The 9181-nt window shown below is 49.1% G+C and overlaps 1 pseudogene; it reads right to left on the bottom strand.

Annotated features, from left to right (window-relative positions):
- Nucleotides 1–338: 338 nt before the first annotated feature.
- On the bottom strand, nt 339–8948 carry LOC118149474 (uncharacterized; annotated as a pseudogene).
- Nucleotides 8949–9181: the final 233 nt, after the last annotated feature.

Raw genomic sequence — 9181 nt, 5'->3', positions numbered from 1 at the left:
GTGTCTCCATCCATACTCTGCCCCTGCCATCCATGTACCAGACAGTGGCAGGCTGGTCTTTCTACAGGAAACTGGACTAGGGCCCTTCCCTACCCACAGCTCTCAGAGCTAAAGTTGGAGTTAAGCCTCACATAGTTTGGCTTGGTGTTGAGAGCTCTTTCCCCTTTGGCACTGGCTCATCCAGAACACTCACAGCACAGGGCAGGGCAGGAGCCCCCTTACTCAAATGTGGGTTTGGTAAAGAACTGGGTATGAGATGGTAATTTCCCTAAGAGAAACAGGGCTGAGATGGGGGAATTTTCTGGGTTCAGAGTTAGACCTCCAGAGGGCAAGCTTCCTTTGAGACACCAAATGGAGGGGTCCAGCTGGCAGCTGGCTCCTGGTCCGGAGCTTCAGGGAGAGGTCTCAGCTCAGAGCCACATTCAAGAGCCAGCTTAAATGCAGCCTCCTGCAGGGAACCCCCAGAGCTTCCACAGTCTCAGATCTGCCCCTTTGCATACTCCAGATCTTTTGCCAAGTGGTGTTTGAGTCTTCATGTCATCTCCCTCCCATGCCTGGGAGTAAAGGTGAGGTGCAGGGATTTAAGCTTGTGTACCCTGGTGCCATCAGGGAGAATGTGTCAAGTAGAGAGGCTTGGCTTGGAAAGAGGGAGACTCAGAGGAGAGTCAAGGACATGTGAGCAGGCGAGCCTGGGAGCAGGAAAAGAGATGAGAGTGAGCAGAGGCAAGTGCCGGAGCAGGGGAGCAGGTGGGAGAATTGGGGAATGAGGGGGCTGGAGAGGTGGGGGTGGTGATGCAGGTGAGGGGCTGCCTGGCTATCCAGGCTTAGGAGTCAATTACATCCTCCCACAAGGGCCAGCTCACCCAGTCACCCCAAAGCCCTGCCTCTGTTGGTGGGCCCAGAGGGCCCAGAGTATGGATACAATTGAGCAGGCCTGAGGCGGACTTGGGTGGGTGCTAGGCTGGAGTCCTGGGCGTGGGGAGCAGCCGCCACCCTGCCTACTTCATCCACTTTCCAGCTGGCTGCCTCTCTGAACAGATGGAATATTGGGTGCCTTGTCAAACATGCTCCTAGTGCACCTGCTGCCTGCTGCACTTCTGGGACTGCCCTGGGCTCTCCAGAGGGGGTTCCCATGGAGGCTGGGCCTAGATTTTGAATCCTGCCTCTCATACCTGGTTCCCCTCCCCCAGAGGCCAGCTGCTTGAGTACCTGGAAGCCAGTCTATCCCCAGAGTATAGCTGGGTTTGTTCCACAGCACTTCATGGCATATCTATTTGGACTAACTGCTCATTTCGTAGAGTGGGGTGTGTCTTGCCCCAGCTCATCTGGCATGTCTAAAGCAACTGTGGGGTCAGAATCTGCAGCTCCCAGCCCCCAGTCCTGCAACATTAGGGGAGGCTGGACCCCACATCTCCGAAGTCCCACTGGCTGGCTCCCAAGTCTAGGGCTGCTGTGCAGGCTGTGGGCTCATGCTCCAGCTCAGGGCCCACCTGATGTGCTCAGGCTGCTCACCTTTGGGCCTGTCCTGCCTCTCAGGTTTCAGCTGACCCCAAGGGCTTCTCCCTCATCTTGACCACCAGCTATGGGCTCTGACTTAAAGAGGTTCCTAGAACCTTAGACCATTTGGCTCAACCCCTCATTTCTCAGCTGGGGAAACTGGGACCAAAGAGGGGAAGCAACTTTCTCACGGACCCCCAGCAAGTCAGAGGCAGAACTGGGTCTAGGAGCCTCTTTCCAACAGAGGTCCTCCCTGACCCCTGAGCCTTCTTTAGTCTTTCATTAACTTCCCCATTAAGGAGACCGCCCTGTGAAGGCTGGAAATGGTGCTGTCCAGGGCGGTGTGTGCCCGTGAATGTGCCTGTGTTTGTACTTGAGTGTGTAGGGGAGCGGGGATGAGGGGTGGGAATAAACAGCAGCATGCTAGGGGCTGGAATGCACTTTAGCTTACCCCCCAAAAAAGGCACAGAGGCGGCCTGCCCAGCCCGGCACATGTTTAGGCTTTCCAATCTGCTGAATGCCTGTGAGGCTGGCTGGCTATCAAGACAAAGGACAGGACTTTCCCCCTGGCAAGCGTGGTCCAGGATGGGAGGAAGCTTCTACAGCAGCTTTGGCGGTCACACTCCAGCCCACAGGCTGACAGTTGAGCAGAGATGCCGCCTCTAGGGGTCAGTCATGATCCAGTGATTCTGATGAGGACAGGTGAAACCCTGTCTCTAATAAAAATACAAAAAAGCCTGGGTGGCAGGTGCCTGTAATTCCAGCTACTTGGGATGCTGAGGCAGGATAATCGCTTGAACCCTGGAGGTGGGGGTTGCAGTGATCTGAGATCATGCCACTGCACTCCAGTCTGGGTGACAAGAGCGAGACTGCGTCTCAACAAAAAGAAAGGATGCTGGAGGGTGGGGGAGTCTGCTGCTGATCTGTGTCTGTACCCCTGGCTTTATGGGGTGTATACCTCCCCAGTATACCCAGGACAGGAGCTTGTAAATGCTGTAAAACCTGGAGGCCACTGCAAAACTGTAGAAGTCAGGCTAGCAAAGGTAGTAGGATGGAGTAGGTTTTTATAAAAGTTTGATGAGTATTTTTGTGTAATAAAAGAAAAACAAGACCTAACTAGTTATCTATTGAGAATAATATAATCTTGGTGGAAAACTGGAACAAGGATGTACAAGGAAAGTTCACAAGAGAACAGTCTGAATGATGGGTCTTTGTTACAGGGAGAGGGTGCAGGGCAGCCGCTGGAGTGCACAGCCTCTGGAGCTAGACAATCTGGATTTGTATTTCTACTGCCATTACCTACCTTCCCTGTGACCTTAGGGAAATTGACTTGCCTTCACTGCATCTTAACTTCCTCATATATAAAGGGGAAATAACCTTTACAATAAGTCTTCTAGGATGAAATGAAATAATTCAAGGAAAGTAACTTAACAATATCCAAAACTCTAACTTCTAACCAAATAGAAATTAGCTGTTGTTAACTTTTATGAACATGAATTCCAAATTTTATATAAAAGAATACCAAGTTGAATACAGTAATGTACATACACACAAATAATGCATCATGGCAAATTAGATTTTATTACAATAATGCAACGGCAGTCAACACATAATGCACTATTAGCAAGCTAGCATCCTTTTTTTGTTTTGTTTTTTGTTTTGAGAAAAAGTCTCTGTCACGCAGGCTAGAGTGCAGTGTCAAGATCTCGGCTCACTGCAACCTCCCCCTTCCTGGCTGAAGCAATCCTCCCCACAAGCCTTTCAAAGTGCTGGCATTACAAGTGTGCGCCACCACACCTGGCCCTATTTTCCTTAGTGTATAGCAATTATCACACTTAATGGTAAAATTTTAGAAGGAATTTTCATCAAAGTTAGGACGTAGACAAGGCTGGCTTCTATCATTGTCTCTATGGAACATGGCACTGGAGGTCCTAGTGTGTTTAGCTGATACATAGGAAGTTGTCTTTTTTTTTTTTTTAAGGTTATGAGATGCCCAACATCAGAAATGTATGTGAGTCATTCTATAATAGAAATAAATCTGCTGGGTGAGATGGATCATTTCTGTAATCCTAGCACTTTGGGAGCCTGAGGCAGGTGGATCACCTGAGGTTAGAAACTGGAGACCATCCTGGCCAACATGGTGAAACATCTCTACTAAAAATACAAAAATTAGCTGGGTGTGATGACACATGCCTATATTCCCAGCTACTTGGGAGGCTGAGGCAGAAGAATCACTTAAACCCAGGTGGAGGTTGCAGTGTGTGGAGATCATGCCACTGGCCTCCAGCCTGGGAGACAGAGTGAGATTCTGCAAGAAAGAAAGAGAAAGAAATCAACAGGCACGGTGGCTCACACCTGTACTCCCAGCACTTTGGGAGGTCGAGGCAGGCGAATCGCTAGAACCTGGGAGGTGGCGGTTGCAGTGTGTGGAGACCATGCTACTGCACTCCAGGCTGGGTGACTGAGTGAGACTCTGTCTCAAAAAAAGAAACATATGAAGAAAATAAAATTTTTTAATTGGAAAGAAGAAAACTACCTGTGTTTGCAGACCATATGCTTGTCTATGCAGAAAATCCAGGAGAATATACTGATAAATTATTTGGACTAGTAACAGAGTTTGCAAGGTTTCTGAATTCAAGATCAACTTTAAAAAAAACTATTAGCATTCCTGTACATCAGAAATAACAAATTAGAAAATGTAATAGACAAAGAGATTCTATTCACAGTAGCAACAAAACCCTGAGAATATATCTAGCAAAACGTACACAGACCTTTCATGAAGAGTATTGCTATAGCCGGAATGTGTATCCCAAAATTCCTGTTAAAACTTAATTTCCAGGATGATAGTATTAAGTGGGACCTTTAAAAAGTAAGTCAGTAAGGTGAGCGCTCATGCATGACATTAGTGCCTTATAAAGGGCTTGAGGTGGTGGTAAATCTGTTCCTTCTGCCTCATGAGAACAAAGCATTTGTCTGCTCCAGAGGAACCAGCATTCAAGGTACCATCTCGGAAGCAGACACCAGGCCCTGACTAGACACTGTACCCACTGGAGCCTTGATCTTCTTCCCACGCTCCAGAACTGAGAGAGTAACTTCTGTTGTTTGTAAATTACTCAGTCTCAGGTGTTTTGCACTACAAAAAGACTAAGACAAAAATAAAAATTATCCATGGACTTGAAGAATGGAAATATATGCCATATATATTATGAATGGTAGGACTCAATGCTATAAACCTATTATTTCTCACTGAATTAATCTATAAATTCAAGCAATTCCCAGACAAATCCCAATGGAGTTGTTTTTGGAACTTGAGAGGCTGATCTGAAAATTCATGTAGTCATTAAGGGTCCAAGAATAATGTAGCTGGCCGGATGTGGTGGCTCACACCTGTAATCCCAGCACTTTGGGAAGCCAAGGTGGGCGATCACATGAGATCAGCAGTTCGAGACCAGCCTGGCCAATGTGGTAAAATCCCATCTCTACAAAAAATACAAAAATTAGGCGGGCATGGTGGCGTGTGCCTGTAGTCCCTGCTACCTGAAAGGCTGAGGCAGGAGAATTGCTCAAACCTGGTAGGCAGAGGGGATAGTGAGCCAAGATCAAGCCATCGCATTCCTGGGTGACAGAGTGAGACTTCATCGGTAGCTCACACCTGTAATCTCAGCACTTTGGGAGGCCAAGGCAGGCAGATCACAAGGCGAAGAGATCAAGACCATCCTGGCCAACATGGTGAAACCTCGTCTCTACTATAATACAAAAAAATTAGTTAGGCATCGTGGTGCACACCTGTAGTCCGAGCTACTTGGGAAACTGAGGCAGGAGAATTGCTTTGTCCCAGGTGGCGGAGCCAGGATGCCATAAGCCGAGATCCTGCCAGTGCACTACAGACCAGGAGACAGAGCAAGGCTTCATCTCAAAAAACATATATACAGTGCAGCAGACACTGTTTGTGCCGTCCCCATGGCCCTCGGTATTGCCAGCCACATACGTGCCAGGGGCTGATGCCTTCAAGAACACCCTCAGTGTATTCATCATGCCTTTTCATTTCCTGTATTTCCTGATGTGTTGATAACTGGAGCCTTGCTGATCCTGGAGCGACTGCTCCACCCGGGGTTAGCCACTTCCTAGAAACAGTAAAGGACTCACCTGCAAGCGTACCTTCCATCTGCAAACCAGCCAATCCAAAGCCCATACCCCCAACCACCTCCTTAGTTGGGCTCTTACACTGGGCCACTGTCCATCTGCCCTCATCACCCCAGGGCCATGAACCAGCCAACTAGGGACAGCCCTATGCCCCAGAGCTGAGTGAAATTATTCAAACTATTAATAGCTAATCCTGTGCCTGCTCACCCTGCCTTGCCTTGCCTTTCCCTTGGATGCCACAAATAAAGCTCTTGCCCACGTTTTCCCCTAGCTTCTTTGACTTCTTGACTGACCCTGGTGCCTCTCCATGTATCCCTGCATAGCATGGATTGGCACTTGTTTCTAGGGACCTCTGAGTATCAAAAACTCCTTCCTTCGGGACAGTCATTTCCATGTCTGTGTGTCTTAGTATATCTGATTAAAGTACATCTTGTGTCCATGTTAAAACATCCATGAAGAATGGGAGTTGGTGGATAAATACCGCAGCTTCCCCGCCCCTCAGCTGCGGTAACTTTGAAGCGCCTAGTGAGTTTGAGCCCCAGTTACCCTTTGTGGCAACCTGCTCATAAATGCACCATTTGTTGGCTTTCTTCCGTTCCCTGTCTCACCTCCCACCCTCTTACCTGTGCTTCTTGAAAGCAACTTCTTAACAAATGCTTGTACCTGAATCCTTGACTCAGGCTCTGTTTCTGACAGAACTTAAAGTAAGATATTTTCAAAAAATAAGAACGGCATAGAGGTCAGTGGGTAATGGAAGGTTGAAGATTCATGTGCATACTATGATGGTAAAGGAATTAGACAGTGAAGTGTTCAGGGGATGCACAAGTCAGCCACTGAAGAGAAGAGGAACCCCGCAAAAGACCCATGACACATGGAAACTTGAGACAGAAGCTGCCTTATAGATTATTGGGGAAAGGACGGAATATTCTACAAATGGTGTCTGCACAATTGATTATCCACATGCAAAGTAAATACAACTAGATCACTAGTTCACATCGTATCAAAAATAAAAGCCAGTTGATTAAAGATCTAGTTGTGAAAGGCAAAACTTTGAAAGTGGGCTGGGTGTAATCCCAGCACTTTGGGAGGCCAAGGTGGGTGGATCATGAGGTTAGGAGTTGAGAATAGCCTGGCCAATATGGTGAAACCCCACCTCTACTAAAAATACAAAAATTACTTGGGTATGGTGGCTTGCGCCTGTAGTCCCAGCGACTCCAGAGGGTGAGGTGGGAGAATATCTTGAAGCTGAGAGCGGAGGTTGCAGTGAGCCAAGATCATCCCACTGCACTGCAGCCTGGGTGACAGTGAGACTCTGTCTCAAAAAACAAAACTTTGAAAGCATTTAGAAGGAAACATAGGGGGATATCATTATGATTGGGGCAGTGTCTTAGTTTGGGCTGCTCTAACAAAATGCCATAGACTGGGTGGCTTAAACAACAAACACTGATTTCTCCCAGTTCTGGAAGCTGATGGCCAAGATCAGGGTGTCAGCATGCTTGGTTCTTGCGGTGGGCGCACCTCCTGGTTCATAGAGGGCTATCTGCTTTATCCTCACATGGCAGAGAGCAAGAAAGGAAGCAAATGTCTTGTATCCCCACCTCCTTTTTTTTTCCCCAAGGTTGAGTCTCACTCTGCTGCCCAGGTTGGAGTGCAGTGGTGCAAACCCGGCTCACTGCAACCTCCACCTCCCAGGTTCAAACAGTTCTCCTTCCTCAGCCTCCTGAATGACTAGGATTACAGGCACCTGCCACCACGAACAGCTAATTTTTGTATTTTAGTAGAAACTGGGTTTCACCAGGTTGGCCAGATTGGTCTCAAATTCCTGATCTCGTGATCTTCCTGCCTCGGCCTCCCAAAGTGCTGGGATTACAGGTGTGAGCCACCTCGCCCAGCGTGATTCTTTTTTTTTTTTTTTTTTAATTTTACTTTAAGTTCCTGGATACAAGTATAGAACATGTAGGTTGGTTACATGGGGGATATGTGTGCCATGGTGGTTTGCTGCACCTATCAACCTGTCATCTAGGTTTTAAGTCCCGTATGTATTAGCTATTTGTCCTAATGATTCTTTAAAAATTCTCTGAATACTGGCAGTTGGCTCAAGCCTACCAGATTTAGGTCCTGAGTGAGGCTGGGGGGTAGGCCTGTACCTTTATTTATTTATTTATTTCATTTTTTAAAGTGATAGTAGTGTCTTGTTCTGTCACCAAGGCTGGAGTGCAAGTGGCATGGTCATAGCTCACTGCAGACTTGAACTGCTGGGCTCAAGTGAGCCTCCCACTTCAGCTTCCAAAGCATTGGGATTACAGGTGGGAGCCCTAGGCCTGTACCTTTCATCCTGTGGACTGTGGACATCAGCCACTCACTCCCTGTGCTGGGATGGGGGTTTAATTTCCAGTGACTGGCCCAGAGCCTGCCCACGGGAAGATCTCAAGGGAGGCTGTTAAAGGAACAGCATGCAACTTGCCAGCCCTGAGGAGGTGGGCGGGGGGGGGGGGGGGTGCGTGGATCAGCTTCAGACACAGCTGTTTTCCTATGGGATGTGACCACATAACGATCAGACAAAAAGATGACTGAACTTATCTTCTTGAAATCATTGCTTTGTAATTGTTGCTTCCCACCATTAACATTGAAGAAAGGCTGGGGCACAGGAGGCTGGATGAACTTTGTGTTGGCCAGGTAAACAGAATGTCTATCCAGGTAGAAAGTAAGCAGTGAAGGTATGCTCACCTGAGCAGGGAGGGGGTCACGAATCTCGCTGGCCTGCCCTAGCTCTGCCTTTGCCCCTTTGTTTGGCCCTGTGGCTATAAAGCTGCCCTACCAGGAGCAGCCCCCACTGGCACCTCCGGCCCTAGGGATTTGTGAGTGTTTGGTGGGGGCAGAGTGTGGAGAGGCCAAGTCCACACTGTATCTAACCTTAGTGCAGCTCAGGATTCAGCTTCCCCCAGCCCCTTCTCAAGGTCTCAGCTCGGGCCCTCAAGGCAGCAGGAAGATGGGCTCTCCTCATCCCCTAGGTCCCCTGTCCTTTACCCCCCACTTCGGACACAGCTTCACGTAATGCAGCCACAAGGAGAAAAGAAGGCAAATCACTCAGGGAGGGAGGCACCTGAGCCCCAGCTTGGCCCAGAAAAGGCACCCTGTGCATCTCCCACAGCTTACCACATCCGCCTGGGACTCGACGAAAGGGCCAGAGGGCCGAAGGTGACACCAGAGTCTCTGGCGCGACCTTCCAGAGCCTCCAGGGAATTTCTCACGCTATGGGGGCGAAGACTGGCTCCCCAGGGCCCCACGGAGGTCAGGGTCCTCTCCATTCAGGACAGCAAGGAGAGAATGGCCTGGAGTGAGGCCCTAGGAGGGACGGGCTGCTGGGGTCCTTGGAAGGGACCGTAGGGAAGACTTGGAGTCTTGCACGCTCCTAGGGGATCTGCGGTGGGGAGGCAGCAGGGAGCCTCTCCTGCCGGATGGCGCTTTCGGAGGCGGCGATCCCCGAGGGTTCCTTGCTCTAGGGTCGCCTCTTACAACTGCGGTGGTGGGCGGGGAAGAG

Source organism: Callithrix jacchus, chromosome 19, assembly GCF_049354715.1.
Source record: "Callithrix jacchus isolate 240 chromosome 19, calJac240_pri, whole genome shotgun sequence".
Taxonomy (NCBI): Eukaryota; Metazoa; Chordata; class Mammalia; order Primates; family Cebidae; genus Callithrix; species Callithrix jacchus.
Note: the sequence above shows the minus strand (reverse complement) of the source record. Positions and strands in the feature narration are given on the sequence as shown.